General features: G+C 45.6%; 1 protein-coding gene across 13 annotated transcripts in view; it reads left to right on the forward strand.

Annotated features, from left to right (window-relative positions):
- Window positions 1-18424, forward strand: part of FOXP1 (forkhead box P1) — a 543747-nt gene that overhangs the window by 26287 nt on the left and 499036 nt on the right. The window contains exon 1 of one of the 13 annotated variants that reach the window (XM_082209681.1): window positions 13000-13021. The exons of the other annotated variants lie outside the window; for them this stretch is intronic. The gene's annotated coding sequence lies outside the window, so the exon portion shown is untranslated. Of the gene's footprint in view, window positions 1-12999; window positions 13022-18424 lie in introns of those variants that run through there. 13 annotated transcript variants of the gene reach the window in all.

Below are 18424 nucleotides of genomic sequence, written 5' to 3' on the forward strand. Positions count from 1 at the left end.
CATCTCCCTGTCCGACATGGCATACAGTTTACCCACTGGTAGCTGCGCCCCTGGGAGCAAGTTGATTTGGCAGTCATAGGGCCTATGGGGGGGAAGTCTATCCGCCTCCTTCTTGCTGAAGACCTCCTGCAGGTCAGCATATTGTGGTGGCACCTCCCCTTTGGGCTCCACAGCTATCCCAGCCACCCTGGCCACTGTCATTCTTGGGGCTTCCCCCCCTAGACAGTGTTCCAAGCAGTAAGCGGACCCAAAGGTGACCGTTCTCTGATGCCATGCCACCACTGGGTCATGCTGTGCTAGCCAGTTCATCCCTAATATTATTGGGGGCCCTGCCAGTGAGGCTACGTGAAAGGCGATAGTCTCCGTGTGCCTGGAAACCCTCATTCTCATTGGTGGGGGCTGGTGCGTCACTTCCCCTCCCAGAAGTTCCCTGCCATCAATGGTGGTTACTTGCAAGGGAAAATCCAGGGGCAGCAGGTAGAGCTGGTGCTCTAGCGCAAAGTCCTTGCTGAAGAAATTGCAGGAACTGCCTGAATCCAACAGCCCTTTCACCTTGACTGGGTGCCCATTTGGGAGTTCTAGCACCACTTCTATGGCTATAGCCGCCCTGGGGCACTTCTATTGGTTGCTGGCCTGGCTGCTGTGCCCGCTGAGTGGCAGCCAAGCGTTGGCGTTTCCCTGCTCCTGCTCCTTTTCCACCTCCACATCTCCTGCAGCTCCCACCATCCCTTGCCAGGCCTTTTTTTGAGGGCAGACCCTGGCAAAATGTCCTGACCGCTGGCAGAGGAAACATTTCTTGGTGGTTTTCCAATCTTTTCCCTCCCTCTTGCGACCTTCACTGGAGTTTGAAACCTCCCGCGCGCGCGCCCCATCTGTTTCCATTGGCTCCGCCGGCGGGGTGGGCTGCCTTGGTATTTCAGGCATGCTGTAGTCATGGTAACGTTCCCCTCTCCCTCCCTGCTTCTCCTGGGCCCGCGCTTCCTGTCTTACACCAATCGTAAGCACAGCCTTGGTCAGCTGATCCATCGACTGCGGGCGGGGCGCGTGGGAAAGCTCGTCCTTCACCGTTGGGGACAACCTCTCCTCGAACAACATTTGAATGGGTTCAGAGTCCAATTCCCACCCTAGCTGGTGGACTAACATGGCAAAGCGTGACCAGTAGTCTCTAACTGACTGGTTCCCCTGTTTACAGTTCATCAGTTCCCGCCGAGTCATACTTTGCTGTACATCACTGGAATACATCGCATCCATCGCCTGGAAGAATTTCCTCAGGTCTTTCAAGGCGGCATTCTGCGTTGCCATTAGGGGCCTGATCCATTCCCTGGCCCCATCCTGCAGATTTCCTACAATATAGGCCACCCGTTCCCCATCGTCTGCAAAATCATTATGCTGCAGTTCCAAAGCGTACTCTATTTCCGTTCGGAACGCGCTGTAGTCCTGGGGCTTCCCCCCCAAATTTGTACACCAGTCCCGGTACCTTCCTTGCTATGGGGGTGGGTCTGACCTGTGCATCGTGAGCCCACCTTTCCTCCAGCCGCGCCGTCAGAAGAGCCACATGCTGTTCCAAATCTCGGTTCCTCTCCACCAGATTTTGCACTCCAGCTGCTCCCTCCGTGGCGCCGGTTTCTCCGGTTTGGCTCATGATGCTGCCTGCCTGCCACTGCGCACAAGCAACATCAAGGACTGACGGATTGCTGTAATTAGTATGGGTTGCTCGTGCGTAAGTTACCGCCACTCCTGGCTGTGTTGCCTTGTTAAACCTTTCTGTCTGGACAGCCCTTCACTTCGTGGCTGCCTCAGTCGCTAGCAAAATCCATCAGTGGGCGTTTCTTAAACCTTTTCCAACATAAAAGTTGTTTGACGCCAAGTCTCCTCCTACTCTCCCTGCGCGGAAGTCTTCTGCGCAGGGAGGGCGTGAGTAGCGGAGGACCCATGCTCTCCCTGCTGGTGTCCGGTGAAGAGTCCTGGAGCCCTCTCTCCAATTCCCCCATCTGCACCCCTTTATCCCTGGTGTTGCGCTGATTTGCTTCCCCATCTGCTGAGCTGCTTCTCTCCCTGCTGGGCCCTTCTCCAGCATCATTTGAGAGCCTTCCCTCCGCCTCTAGCTCCGATGTCAGTTCCCTGACACTAGCTGACTGTAATAATATGATGCATCTGTTTTGGCCTAACATTGGGTATTGTTTTATTTATTCTGTCAGTAAGTTTTAATGTAATTTTAATGTATTTTTGTGCAGCAGCACCATGTGATGTTTAAATGAAAGGCGATCCACAAATAGCTTTAACAAAGAAAAACAACAACTAATCTGTATAAATGGACCCTCAAAAGTGTCAGAAATTGTTGCCCTGATGCTAAATGTGGAGATTATATCTGTGGCCCTCTGCGATAAGGTTGGCCTGTTGCACCAAAAACAACAACAAAAATGAAGCACCTAAACAACTGGTGAATTTATTATGGCATAGGCATTTGGAGTACTTCAAGTCTGATGTTTCTAAACCATCTTCATGTGTATGTAAAAAGCATAATTTATCCCAAGGTCACCAAGGAACGGATGATAGTCATAAGATCTCAATATTCCAACATTTGGTGTAGCCAGCACCAATCGTGGCTGGTAGAAGGTGTTCCAGTCTACCTATGGCATGGAGTAAAAGCAAGTTTGGACCCAGAAGTACCCCAAGCTACAAATTTGCTCTTTCAAGAAGAATGAAATCCCTTTCCCTTCAAGGCAGTCCTCCGCAGTTATCTGTCTTGTCTGGAAGGAGTTTATTCACCCACAGGGCCATCATAATCCAAATGTAAGTTCCAGAAAGAAGGGGTAGTCAACCTTTTCATACCTACCCCCCACTAATGCCTCTTTCTTGATGGTGAAATTTCCTTACTGGCCACCGGTGCTCGATGGAAGGAGGATTCAGCTGGTGCCGTAGAAACCCCTACCGCCCACCTAGAATCCTGAAACGCCCCCTAGTGGGCAGTAGGGATCAAGTTGACAACCCCTGGCATAGGCTTTCATGGACTACAGTGCACTTTATCAGGTGCACAAAGTGTTACACTCAGCAGGCATATATAGATATAAGTAGAGAGGAAGGAGAGGAAGAACTGAGCACTAAAGTTAGTTGAAGGAAATGCAATAAATGTATTCTGTGACAGTTGCATTAAAGCTTAAATGTATACATTTGTATGGTAACACACAAATAGATCATCGGATTATCATCAATTACTGCCATTGTGAATGGCCACTATTCTTATTTTGCATAAATTTAAAGCTGCAATGCAATTGTCACAGACTGTATTTTTTTTGCATTTCGTTTCCGTCTGGCCTCACCGTTTACATTTTTCTCTCTACATTCGTATACCTGCCAACCAAGGATGCATCTGATGAAGCACTCTAGTCCTCTACTGGCTGTTGATGCTAGATGATTTTGCTTCTTTGAATGACATGCACAGTTGCTAATGCAGTATGCACTTCCTTTTAAAGTCAAAGTCTCGATTTCATTTCATTCTTTCACTGAATTTGAAATTGGTGCAGGTGCATAGGAACAGAAGGTGAACTCCAGAAGCCCTGAGGGGACGTCATTCAGATTGTGCCAGGCAGGTACAGTAATACCAGCGCTATCACCTCAATGCTAATCTGGCACCCTGGGTGTTTTTACTTATGTCATAGGGATTAGAAGAGATGGATGTCATGGGTGTCACTTTGGCACAGATCTTAAACCATTTTTGAGAAAATAGTTAATGTCTGAAGCTTATATTTCTCCACATGTAGGGCAGAACAGGATTGGAGACTTAGCTCCCAGGCTAACTCTCTGCCTAGTGTGCTAGTTGTCGACACACAGTTTTCATGTGTGAGAGACTACAAAACTCACGCGCTGCATTTTGAAATGGTACAGTCAAGTCCAGGAAGGCTTTGAAGTTTAGAAAAAGGTGAGGGGACAAGATAGATGTTAATTTTGCATGGTGTGGAGCAAGTACACCTGTTCTTTCATAATAGTAGAACTAAAGGTAAAGGGACCCCTGACCATTAGGCCCAGTCGTGACCGACTCTGGGGTTGCGGCGCTCATCTCGCTTTATTGGCCGAGGGAGCCGGCGTACAGCTTCCGGGTCATGTGGCCACCATGACTAAGCCACTTCTGGCGAACCAGAGCAGCGCACGGAAATGCCGTTTACCTTCCCGCCAGAGCAGTGCCTATTTATCTACTTGCACTTTGACGTGCTTTCGAACTGCTAGGTTGGCAGGAGCAGGGACCGAGCAACAGGAGCTCACCCTGTCGCGGGGATTCGTACCGCTGACCTTTTGATCGGCAAGTCCTAGGCTCTGTGGTTTAACCCACAGTGCCACCCGCGTCCCAATAGTAGAACTAGGGATCGCCTAATTATAGATTTAGGACAGAAAAGGACGGTACTTCTTCACACAGCACTTAGTTAATATATGATATATGAAACTGACTCCTACAGGAGGCAGTGATGGCCACCGATTTGGATGGCCTTCAAAGAGATAAATTCATGGAGGAGAAAGCTATCAGTGGTTACCAGTCATGATGGTTATGCTCTGCCCATGACTGGAGGCAATATGCTTTTGAATACAGTACCTGTTGCCAGGAATCACAGGAGGACGGTGTGCTATTGTGCTCAGGTCCCGCTTACAGGTTTCCCACAAGCATGTGGTTTACTACTAATTAGAAGATGCTGGACTAGATAGGTCATTGTCTTGAATCCAACAGGCCCTTCTTAAGTTCTTGTGAAGCTGAGTGTTAGGCAGTTCAGGACTGGCAAAAGGAAGGACTCATTCGCACGGCATGTAATTGAAATGTGAAATTTGCTGCCACAAAATGTGATGACCAATGACTTAAATGGCTTTAAAGGGGGATCAGGAACGTTCATGGAAGATAAGGTTATCAGCGGCTGCCAGTCATGATAGTTACATGATGGCTCCGGGATCAGAGGTAGTGTGCCTCTTCATACCTATTCCTGTAGATGACTATGGACCTCATGTCCTGTATGTGGACATTCCACAGGTATCTGGTTGGCCACTGTGCGAAAGACTATATTGGAACACACAGGCCTTTGGTCTGATCTTAAGAAGACACCTGCTATTTTAGCTTCCTGAAAATACAGCTCTGGGGTGCTTGAACTTGAGGAACTATGGTTTATTTAAACCAGGGTTTCCAAAATTAGATGTCCAGCTGTTTTTGGATTACAATTTCCATCATCCCTGACCACTGGTCCTGCTAGCTAGGGATGATGGGAGTTGTAGTCCAAAAACAGCTGGAGACCCAAGTTTCGGAAACCCTGATTTAAATCATGGTTTGTGGTAACAAGCCAGAAACAAACTGTTTTCAGATCCTGGCTTGTGCTAAAAAAACAGAAAAACAAAACAGCCTTTAACAGTGATAACAGTTCAGATGTCTCAGTGTACCGTTGCTACTTTAAAAATGATAGGGTGAATGATGAGAGGGAAGGAAGAGTACATAAGCCCACGGCTCACCATATACCATTCTAAAAGCAAGAAACCATGGTTTCCTGTTACATCTAAATCAAGCCTTTGTGCCTTCTTCTATTGATATTGCTATGAAATATTACCCCCCACACCTGTGGGCAAGAAGCCCCTGGTTCTCTTCCAAACACCCATACATTTGTAAATTCTGTAAATTGCCATGGACCTTGTTCTCCCTCTTTCAGCTTAAATCTGTGATCTTGAACTGTGTTGCTTCTGTTTTTGGTGCGGTGCCTAATACTCTGGTTGTGCTAAATGAATGCAAAACTGAGATAGTAGTCATCGTTCTTGCCATTATGCAAAGTTGTAATAGCAGTAACTTGCCATGTGTTCACGCAGGATTAAAGGATTCCCCCCTCATCCTGCTTTGATCATATGGGTAGGGCAGACAGGTGCCTATGCAAGCAACTACATTCCCAACTCTTTACCAGCATACAGGTCCATGCATGCATGCTACCTTCTACTTTGGTAGCAGATTTGTTTTTGATTACAGTAACACACTATTTTTAGCTACAAATTAATTAATTTTTTAAAAAGTGCACTGCTTTTGGGTAATGCCCATTTACAGTAAATTTTTCTTCTGCGTTTGGGTTGTTCAGCTGCATTGCTGTTGTTGTGTATAATTTCATTCCATAACTAAAAAAGTATAAACAGCTACTGCCTCAATTCAGTCTGCCCTGTTTATATGATGACTTTATCCACAGTCAAGTTCAACCGTTTCTGCAAAAGAGAGCTAAAGGGCATTCAACATCTTGGAGCCGTTCAGAATTTTCATGGATTGGGCACTGATGGATTCTTCCATGGCCTTGTCTATTTACTTAATTATAAAAGGGTAGCTGTGGTCCCTTCTTAGATGGAGTGCCTAAAGGAGGGCACTAAAACTTTGTTTTTAAAGGGTGGGGAGGTACTTGAGGTAGAAGGTACTGGAATGGAGATTCTGTCTCTTTATCCAGTCTCAGGGGTATCCTGTGATAATGGAGAACAGGAATGTCACTCACCTTAATGAAACTGGCCTAGTTTATCGTTTGCAGGCTTCTGGTGTGGAGTCTGCAGTCACTTCACTCTTCCCTAGTCTTTTTAACTCCCATGCTTAGCATGCCATCTGAACCCGGACTCATGGCTAAGCCCCCTCCTCGATAACCACCAGCTTGTAGCCAAGAAAAATCTTGAGTATAGCTTGTGGTTAGTTATGTAAACAGCCATTGTATTTTTTTTACCCAAGAGTGACATCAACTCTCAACATGAGAATGAGTGGTAGCCTTCTTCTTGTGGAATGCTCTCCAGAGGGTGGCATACCTAGTGCCATCTTCTATTTTTATGTGTCAGGCAAAGGCTTTCCTCTCCGTCCAGGCTTTTGGCCCTTAATTTGAATGGCATTTCAAGCATTTGTGGATTTCTTTCATGGGTTGGAATCTGTGAAACCAATCTTTTATCTTTATAAGTGGGTTTTTTAGGCTTTTATTGGTTGTATTTTTAAAAATTTGTTTTAAGGTAAATCACTTTTGTGAGGAAGGTGGTTAGGGAAGAAGAAGAAGAAGAAGAAGAAGAAGAAGAAGAAGCAGCAATATTTGAGAATTCATTTGTTAGACTATGAAATTGTTTGTGATAAGAATATATTATTTTGCAGTGCAAATTTATAATGTCTTCTCACAAGTAAGCCCCATAGTGGCTTTAATTCTGATGGTGGACTATATATCTTTGTATACTTTTGATCATTTGGGAATTAGAAGTTTTAGCTTTTCTGTCTTTCCTGACTGGGATGATTATTCTTTTTCAAAGCAATTCAAATGAGTCCACATTTGCTTCATGTCTGACACGTTTTGCAAATCTGGTGTGACACTGAACCAAACTTTACTAACCTTTCTCTTGATTTGTCATTTGACTTGCAATTTTCCAGAATTTACTCAGATAAATTCCAGAGTACTAGCACCTTGGTAGAGATGGAGCTCCAGCTATCTTGAGGGAAATGCAGTGGTTACCTTTAATTATATCAACAAGGACCGTGAAATATATTGGTTTTCCACAGACTTCAGTGGAAAATTTATCTTCGAATTCTTCCTGTATAAGCATTGCAGTACCAAACTTCTGCACGGAAACACTGTGCAATTTGCATAATTTCTTTAAAAGAAACCTGATGTGTTTTTCCCTTTAGAAGAAAAGGGCTTTTGAATAGAATCTTAATTGTTCCATTTGTTCAAGGTTCCCCCTCCCCCTCTTTTATTTAATCCATTTTGAGGGCTTATTTCAAGAGCTTCAAGACAAAGGTAGAAAAACAGTTAAACAAGATACAGACCTTCTTGTAGCCTCAAATTGCACCCAGAGTAAATGGATGTCCAACTTCAGTCCCCTTCACTTCACCTCCAAGTAATTGCAACTATAGTACAAAGAGCCAAATTGTTTAAGTTTCCAACTGGGTTGGCTTTGCATGTTTTGAAGTTCCATCTGCACTAACGTTTTATTAATGTTACTTGATACAAATTCAACCTACCAATTTCAGGCACTGAACCTCTACTTTCTTGCCCAACCAAACCTGCTAGATCATTCTCCCATGTCCCCAGTATGTAGATCACCTTTCCCTAGACAGTTCATTAAGAACTAGCCATAGCAAGAATACCAGTGCTTTTTAATTTTCCGTATGAAAGCATATTGGTGTTGCCTCCAAAAATTGAAGCTATCCAGTCTTTCCTGAATTCGCAGAAAATGTGAAGCAATTCAGGGGCTCCTAAAAAAATGTATGTGTTAAAAGTTGGTTCTTCGTCTTGCTTGCAAGTCTTCTTTTGCCAGCTCAAAGTTGGAACTGCTCTAGAAATGTTCCGTGTGGAAATGAAAGAGGAAGACAAACCTATTTCCATCACGAAAGAGGTTGGCTGGAAGGCCAGACTTTTCAAATTCCAGAGGGAACAAGTATGACTGCAGGAGCAGAGGGATCTTCCAAACTGTTGACTGCACCTTGCATCTGATAAAGATGGAAACAGGCACCAAGCATGATGCCATACATCCTCTTCAGGACTGGGAAATCTCATCAGCACTAATAATAATAATAATAATAATAATAATAATAATAATAATAATAATAATAATTTATTATTATTATACCCCACCCATCTAGCTGGGTTTCCACAGCCACTCTGGGCAGCTTCCAACAAAATATTAAAATACAATAGTCCGTCAAACATTAAAAGCTTTGCTAAACAGGGCTGCCTTCAGATGTCTTCTGAAAGTCTGGTAGTTGTTTTCTCTTTGACATCTGGTGGGAGGGCGTTCCACAGGGCGGATGCCACAACCGAGAAGGCCCTCTGCCTGGTTCCCTGTAACTTGGCTTCTCGCAGCGAGGGAACCGCCAGAAGGCCCTCGGTGCTGGACCTCAGTGTCCTGCATATGGCAAAAATCCTGCACAGATGCCTCAGTGTTTATAAGGCAATTTCAATCCTACTGTGGCAACCGCAAGGTGTTTGTTTCATTGGGTAGCCCGCCTCTGTTCTCAGTTGCATGCTATTGTTAGTTCTACACCTATTTTGTTTGCCTGTTTTGCAGTTAGAAACATAAACTACCTTAAACCTTATTTATTCATCTAACCCAAGGGTTGTCAACCTGGTCCCTACGGCCCACTAGTGGGCGTTTCAGGATTCAAGGTGGGCGGTAGGGGGTTCTATGGCACAAGCTGAATCCTCCTTCCATCGAGCACCGGTGTCCGGTAAGGAAATTTCACCATCAAGAAAGATGCATTAGTGGGTAGTAGGTATACAAAGGTTGACTACCCCTGATCTAACCCAATGCTCCTGTACTCTGAGTCACAGTGCCAGCACCCTGTTCTCCCAGTGGCCAGCCAGATTGCCTGTGGGAAGCATGCGAGCAGGACTTGATCACAAGAGCCCTCTCCCTTACTGTGGCTTCCAGCAGCTAGTATTCGGAAACATACTGCAGAGCTTCTCTTCAGGAAGGTTTCCCAGGAGCCACCTTGAAATAAGTGTTCATTAAAAAGCAATTATTTGGGCCTCACTCATCTTGGCAATTTTACACCAGTAACTGATTCAGCATTTTTGGGGCAAGGTAGAACTCCAAAGTATGGCAGGCGTTTCTTTACAGTGGCTCCAGGAACATAGCTCCAGAATGTAGTGTTGGGGAGACTATTCTTCCTTTTGGTGGGAGTAAGTTTCAAAGTGTCTCAGATACCGCTTTTTAATATTTCCAAAGAATTTCTAGTAAAGTCAGTTGGAAGTCATGGAGTGCACTGTCATCAGTATGAAAATGGCAGCCACCCGTTTTCCTTCTTTTGTTAAGGTATGAACTTTACATTCTGGAACTTACATGTGGATTATGACTCTGTGAGTAAATAGACTCCTTCCAAACAAGACAGATATGTTAATTTTGGAGGACTGCCTTGAAGGGAGAGTATTTCATTCTTCAAATTTGTAGCTTAGGGTACTTCTAGATCCAAACTTGCTTTTACACCATGCCATAGGTAGACTGAAACACCTTCTACCAGCCGTGGTTGGTGCTGGCTACACCAAATGTTGGAATATAGAGATCTTATGACTATCATCCATTCTTTGGTGACCTTGAGATAAATTATACTTTTTACATACACATAAAGATAGTTTAGAAATATCAGACTTGAAGTACTCCAAATGCTGTGGCAGCATAGATTTATATAAAGATACGTTATTTGCAGTTTTATTTTTGATCCTACTGCAAATGAAATGATATCTCACATGAAATAACCTCTTTTTGTAACTGCCACAGACAGGAGAGACATTTTCCTTCAGCTGTCAACCATGACTCCAAGATCTTTTTCCTGATTGACCACAATCGTTTCTGACCTCCTTCATGTATATGTGTAGTTGGTATTTTTTTCCTCCAAATGTGCCTCATTTTATACTTTTTACATTTGACCTCATTTGCCATGCTCATTCACCTAGTTTGGAGAGATTCTTTTAGGACGCCTTAAAATTCTTTTTTGTTTTTACCATCTTGAATATTTGGTATCGTGAGAAAACTTGGCCAGTTCACTCCAGACTCAGTTCATTTATGAAGAAGTGTAAAAAGCAGTGGTTCCAAAACAGATCTTCTTAGGACCCCACTTCTTGCATCCCTCCAATGTTGTCATGCAAAGGGCGGATCTTGGCAAAGGGAGGAACTGGTTCTGCATGATTTGTTTCACACTAGGACTTTCTGCTACATGCAAACTAGGCTATTATCTTTAACCTTTCATTATGGGATTGCTTATTTAGAATTGTGCAATATCCACAGCAAGGTCATACCCAGTTTTCCTCGATCAGGAACTGAGGCTGAGAGAAAGTAACTTTCCATGGACTACATCCATCTGAGTTGTACCCTATTTACTAGAGTGCCTACGTTTCAGGTGCGCTGCTTGGAGGAGCCTACTCTAAATCAATAGAATTGTAGAGTTGGAAGGGACCACAAGGGCAACTAGTCCAAGCCCTTGTAATGCAGGAATCTTTTGGCCAAATGGAGTTTGAACCCGTGACCGTGAGATTAAGAATCTCAAGCTCTACCAAATGTAGAAAGGGAAGAAATAGAAACAATCCACTGTATTTTATTCTATTCACTTTGCGATTTTATTACAGAGGCTATGTACAAGTCCGCTGGAAGGATTAGAGGCATACCTGTTGGGCATTTAAGCTCTATGCAAATGTTAGCATATTATGGAGGAACAGGGATTGTGTGAATGCCAGCCCCTCCGATCTCTACCCTTCTAGCACAGATGATGTTTGCCCATTTCACTTCTCATTTGCATGAACTGAATCCTCACCACTGGAGAAGGCAAGTTGTGTGATTTGTGTTTGTTCACAAAGGCTTTTTTTGCAAGGATGATGGCCAACCTATGGGTGCTAGAATGGACAGATGGACTGGCACAGCCAGCTCATTCTCACTAACTCCCCTCTCAGAATACTAGTGCAGCCTGAGGCTTTTGCTTTCTAGGAATGTTAGTTCTTTTCTGTTTATTAGTCTTTTTTAAATGTTGGGTTGTCAAAATTGGTTGAAGGTGGCATCTTTTATCCCCCTTTTCTTTAAATGTGGGTCAACAATCTCTTGAACTTCCTAAATAAGTAAAAAAATATAACAGGAGGGTAATTACTGATAGGGATGCTACTCTGTGACAGTGGTGCTCAGTGCAATGACCTTGCATACAGTGCATACAATTAAAAATGCTATGATACTTTGGTGACCTGAATGTTAAACAATTTCTAAGCAGTGCAAATGCCTGGGGTGATCCATATTCTCTTAAGGATAATTTGGTCAAGTTATGGAAGGTCTCGGGTTTTCTCCCCACAGAAACTCTTGAGGATATTAAGCTTCTACTCAATTAGAGCAGTCCAGAATGCGCTGTAATTATTGAAACAAATAACAGGTATACCTAAAAGTGTTTAATAGCTGAGAATTGCTACCAAATATCACAATTTGTTCCCAAGTTATTTCTGTCTCTTTGTTTTATTTAAGCAGACTTTTCTTGAACTTGGCACTTGGTCTCGCAAACTGGACCTTCTTCTTTGCTTTTCCTTTTAATTTTTTTTATCTTCCTGTTTGTTGCTACCACATCTTCTGCATCCTTTGCTTTGTTTTTAAGGGAATACAACTTACCTTGATTATTTATGTTTCTAGCTAAGCATATTGTTGATCATAAAGATATTTACTTTGTTCTTCCTGTTTTACTCCCAGGTTCTCTGCTTTGATTTAAAATATGATCTGTAAAATAAGATCTGTGTACGGTCTTCTAAGAGTTTAAATCACCTCACTTCTGCTATCACCAATCACCAATCAATACAGTAAATAATTTATGTAGCAATATGCAAGATTGGCCTGTGCTTGTCATCCCCACATTAGGGGTGTGCGGTTGCTGAAAGCTGTAAGGTTGCCTCACACCAACCAAGGAATGTATGTCTGAGTTGCAAACCAACCACGATGGAAAGTCAGAATTCATTTTCGACTTTCCAATTGTAGTCAGTTTGAGTGAAGCAAACCAATGATTCTTGATTTGGATGTAACTCTAAGCTAAGGTACGGTGTTTGTTGTTCCCAGACAAGTTAGGGGAGGAGGAAAGTAGGAGTCATCTCCACATTCATGGTAAACCCATTAATTATGGTTTACCATGACCTGCAAACTGGTTCATTGTTCCCTTGATCAATTGCTGCTTTCAGATTATTATTTTTTTTAAACTTCAAAGGAGCTCTTTGTCATGTGATCTCCAGCCATCACATAATGAATTTGATAACATCATAATGTGATCGGCTACATGGAGACATTGCTGTTGGTAAATGGAACCCACGCTTCAAAGGAGGTGAGAGAGGAAATGCTTCCTCAGTAAAACCAGTGTGACCAGTTGCCACGGAATATGCGTGAGGGTGTGTTTTTGGATGCCTATCCCATTGGAAGTAAAGCATTGTTCTCATATCTGTATTCTGATGTGGACACGAATGCACACCATTGTTCTGCAGACTTGGTTGCCTCAGTGAGCTCTCCTCTCTTCCTACAATAGACATCCATTCATGAATAGCTGGGTGCCTTTTTGGTAAACTTTTTAATTATTTTTTAAAATCATTTAAAAAGGGATGCATTTTGCGGGGCAGAAAATGTTCATGAAATGTACAGTCTATTTTGCCTCGGCATTATTAGTTTTACATGGAGCAGTGAATGAGATATTGCCTGTGAACATTTCGACTCTTTCAGGACACTCTCATTGTGAATGTGTGTGCTTGAAGAAAAAAAAGGGGTGGTGTGAGATAACAGCCATTTTTCACCCCCTCACCCTTTACACCCATTATCTGATTCTTTTCAGCTAACCCAGCATCTAGAGTGCAAGCTGGTGACTGCCACAGTATGTCTGAGAGATGGGCTAAATGCATTGCAATTTGATTCTGCCCCAAGGATCTTGGATGTTGTCATGCATTTGTCAATTCTGGGAGTGAGTTACTAATGAACTCAAGTTTCCCCACTTACTATCTCTTGTCTTAAATTATTTCTGTGCTTCAGAATCCCGTTTCTGACATTCTTTCAAAATGCAATAAGAACAGTCAAAAATGCTGTAGTCTGCAGACTCTGACCCCTGCTCTGTAGTTTTTGCTTCTCTTAGCTATTAATCTAGCTGAAATTGCTGCTTTTGACTGTATTCTCATTTTATAATGCAAACACTTGTTATCTTTGCCATACAACAGTGTAAAGATACCCAGCATGGGTCTTTGCTCAGCCTCCAAAGAAGATTATTGCTGAGATATCTGTGTGCCTGCCTGCTTATAGTTCTGAGAAAGCTTGAGGGAAAGAATTGATTACTATTGGTAACTTAATTTACCGCAAACTACAGAGACACAAAGAGAAAGCTACTTCAAAAGCTTTTGGTTTTTACAAAAGGATATGCTCTAACTGTATTTCAGCAGTGTAGGATTTCAGCCACTTTCTTTAATATGGATTTGTGCGAAAGTAGTTGTGTTAAGACAGAAGGAAATGATAAGAATCTGAGGATTAAGATGTCAGATGAGAAGGGCAGTTGAGTGGCATGAAGCTGAGCAATGTTCAACTCTAACAAGCTTTCTTATAAACAGACCCCGGTTCCTCACCTAATTGCAGGTTGTCAGTGCTCGAGATGTTCAGCTAACTGGGTTGGTTGGCTTAAAAAAAAAAAGTTCTTGGTTCTCTAACCGTTGTTAATAGTTTCAATTTATTTTTAGATCGACGTTGTTCTAACATTCCCTCTCCCTCCCTTTTAGCACACAATCCATTCTATGGGCTGCTTTTTCAAATTTCTTGCTTAATTTTAATGGAAATGTTGCAAGCTGACATTCCTGCAGCATGCGTTACTCGATTTGGCTGACAATATTGGCAAAAGGAATAACCGAATTATTATTCAGTCATGGGTTTTTAACAGCCGCGAAGCAAGTGGATGTTAACTAAATGATGCAGTTTATTCCTTTCGTTCTTGCTGCCAGCTTGCCTATTGCAGAGAGACTGCCAGCTTTAAGTAAAGTGGTACCCAGATGGCAGTCGCATGACGCCCACTTGGTTACAGAACCTAAGCAGGGAATAACTCGGCAGCCAGAACAAGCTGTGGGTCAATTGAGGGGGAATGCCTGTTGCTTCACAGTTTTTGCATATGTAAATCTGTTAATGTTATGTCAGTGTTGTGCGGTCTAAACACAAGCGTTGCCTTTCTCTGGGGCCCAGATGAACTTGGACGGCAGCCCAGTTAATGAGGATCTAAGAGAGTAGCTTTTGAGAAGGCTGCTGCAGCCTGCTTCCTCAGTGTGAACTCATTGCTTCCTGGACGCACTCGTTTTCTCCTTAGCCGAAGTTTTTGCATGTAGGAAGTTCCCCTTGATAGGCTGACTCCATAATAGGATACGCAGACTTAAGATTTTATAAGGCTGGGCAAAGAGATTGTAGGAGTGCGCGCCGTGCATCTATTTTTAGTTCCCCAGCACTGAAGACAATTCATTTGGCCCGGGCTGCGTCTGCTTCTCTCACACTTTCTCTGTCTGACACACTTCTGCACTCTTTTCATCAACTACAGATGTGGCACACAGCCGTCTCAGAAAAGTCATGAACTGTGTCGTCTGCGCAGTTTTAACAGCCAACATCTGTTGCAGCAGCCTGATGGAAGCGGCATGGAAACAATTTTAAGGGAAAGCTCTAAAGTGTTTTAACTTTTGTCTATCGTTCTTGCCTTTGGAGATAATTATTTGCAAATAATTGCATCAGTAGATAGGCTATAAAAATCAGATTGCAAATCCATTTGCCCATTAACAATTGAGGTGGGGCGGGGTGGGGCGATATATTTAAAAAGTTTTACTGTTGTTGTTGTTGTTTAGGATTGGTAGCTCTTAGAAATCCGCTAAGAAGAAAGGAAAACAAGGTTTCTCCTCAAATATCTGTAAGAGGCAGGAGCCATAAACTGTGGTGCAAGTTAAAGGCTAAAAGTTACCCGTTGCATTGGTGAGCAAGCCAAAGAAAATGAGGACTCTCCTGTGTGGGTGTCTGAGGGCCCTGCTCCTCCCTGCCACTCACCATCTGGCCCGGGGCGGGGCCTGAGGCCTCATAAGGACTGCTGCGTCTGCTGCCCAGGAGGACTCTCCTGTGTGGGTGTCTGAGGGCCCTGCTCCTCCCTGCCACTCACCATCTGGCCCGGGGCGGGGCCTGAAGGACTCACAGGGACTGCTGCGTCTGCTGCCCAGGAGGACTCTCCTGTGTGGGTGTCTGAGGGCCCTGCTCCTCCCTGCCACTCACCATCTGGCCCGGGGCGGGGCCTGAAGGACTCACAGGGACTGCTGCGTCTGCTGCCCAGGAGGACTCTCCTGTGTGAGTGTTTGAGGGCCCTGCTCCTCCCTGCCACTCACCATCTGGCCCGGGGCGGGGCCTGAAGGACTCACAGGGACTGCTGCGTCTGCTGCCCAGGAGGACTCTCCTGTGTGGGTGTCTGAGGGCCCTGCTCCTCCCTGCCACTCACCATCTGGCCCGGGGCGGGGCCTGAAGGACTCACAGGGACTGCTGCGTCTGCTGCCCAGGAGGACTCTCCTGTGTGAGTGTTTGAGGGCCCTGCTCCTCCCTGCCACTCACCATCTGGCCCGGGGCAGGGCCTGAGGCCTCATAAGGACTGCTGCGTCTGCTGCCCAGGAGGACTCTCCTGTGTGGGTGTCTGAGGGCCCTGCTCCTCCCTGCCACTCACCATCTGGCCCGGGGCGGGGCCTGAAGGACTCACAGGGACTGCTGCGCTCTGCTGCCCAGGAGGACTCTCCTGTCTTAAGAGGCCTCATGAGGCACCGGGACACCACTGCTGCGGCTTCACCGTGGGGGTTGAGGAAGGCCGCTCCCTCCTGTAGGCACACTCCTCTCAGGTCTAGGGGGCGGGGCCCACACTCGCCACCGCTACTGTTTTAAGGACACTGGTGTTGCCGCGGCAAATGTTTAAAATGTTTTTATATATTTTAAAATGTTTTATAGGGGGTTTTACTTTTTACTTTGTTGTACCACCATGAACGGTGGTTTTTATTGATGTATTTCTATTTTGTTCTGTTTTATTTTGGTTTGGGGTTGGCTATTGAGTGGGGTGGGGATTTGTTGTGTTGGTACAATTGTTTTTGATTTGACTCGTTTCTATTCTGTAAATGGAGGTTGGTTTGAGGCCTGGGATTGCTACCGTAGTGGGGCGAGGGAGGTATGGCGGTGGGGGCAGATGTCATAGGCGAAGGGGATCGAGATATGGATATGCTCGTACCCCTTCCAATCTGCGCCCCATCCCGAGGGACGAAGGTAGGGTGAGCAAGGATTACTCACCTCCGTCACTGGTGTTGTGCAATGCCAGGTCTATAGGCAAAAAAACCGCCACCCTGCGAGACTTCTTCACCTCGCAGGGGGTTGACCTGGCTTGTGTGACGGAGACCTGGGTGCGCGAAGGGGAAACTGTTACCTTACGAGAGATGGCGCCCCCGGGTTTCTCCGTCCTCCACCAGTCGCGGACTGTGGGCCGGGGGGGAGGGGTGGCATTATTAATCCGAGAAGACTGTTCTTTCAGGGCTCTACCATCGCCATCGATCCCCGGCATTGAATGTGTTGGCCTAGTGTGGGGCTCCGAGGAGAGCTTGGCTGTCTGGCTGGTGTACCGGCCACCTAGCGCACCAGCAGCCACCCTGTCAGGCCTGCTGGAGGCGGTGGCCGGCTGGGCCTTGGAGTTCCCCAACCTATTGGTACTGGGGGACTTTAACATCCATGCTGATGCCACTCCCTCCTCACAGGCTCTGGACCTGGTGTCTTCCATGGCGACACTAGGGCTCTCCCAGTTTGTTTCGGGCCCCACACATCAAGCAGGCCACACGCTGGATTTGATCTTTGGCGCCGGTATAGATGTGATCATGTCTCCCTCGATGAAGGTGCCATGGTCTGATCACTATGCACTGAAAGCCAGGATTGATTTTCCACCCCCACCCTGCTTAGGTGGCGAGCCAATTTGGGCTCGCCCGCGGAGGCTGATGGACCCTGATAGATTCCGTCAGGCCTTGCGGGACCTTGCTCCCCCTGGCGACTCATTGACTGAGCTTGTTGAGGGCTGGAATATCCAGCTCCTGGCAGCCATCGATGAGATCGCACCTAGGCGCCCTCTGCGACCCCGCAGAAACCGGGCTCCCTGGTTTACCGAGGAGCTTCGGAAAATGAAGCGGGACCTCAGACGGCTAGAGCGAGTATGGCGGGGTGCCCGTGACGGAGCTTCAAGAACATCTTATAGGGTTTTTATGAAAACCTACGAGATGGCAGTGAAGGCCGCTAAGAAGTCCTACTTCTCGGCCTCCATTGCCTCCGCTAGCTCTCGCCCGGCGCAATTATTTAGTATAATTAGGTCTTTAACGTCCCTCGAAGGACAGCCAAATTTAAATAACAATTCGGCACACAGCTGCGAGGCATTTGCGAGCTCTTTTGCGGAGAAGGTCTTGTTGCTCCGCCATGTCCTCCCTGCCAATTTGGATACAATGAAGGAACTGGAGGCCCCTCGACTGTCCTCGGGTCCAGTATTGGACCACTTTGACCGGATATCCCCAGCTGATGTGGACAGACTCCTCCAAGCTGGAAAGCCCACCACTTGTCCTCTTGACCCGTGCCCGTCCTGGCTGATTAGAGCGTGTCCAGACGAGGTGCGGGCCCCCCTGGGTGATATCATCAATTTGTCCCTTGGCACTGGGATATTCCCAGGGGAACTGAAGGAGGCAGTGGTGCGTCCGCTCTTAAAGAAAACATCATTAGATCCTTTAGATCTATCCAATTACCGCCCGGTTTCGAATCTTCCATTCCTGGGTAAGGTGATTGAGAGAGCGGTTGCTGAACAGCTTGGTAGGTTTCTGGATGAAACATCTGCTCTCGACCCATTCCAGTCCGGCTTCCGCGCTGGTCATGGGACCGAGACGGCTCTGGTCGCCCTAACAGATGATCTCCGCAG

This window comes from Podarcis vaucheri, assembly GCF_965113315.1.
Source record: "Podarcis vaucheri genome assembly, chromosome: 2".
NCBI lineage: Eukaryota > Metazoa > Chordata > Lepidosauria > Squamata > Lacertidae > Podarcis > Podarcis vaucheri.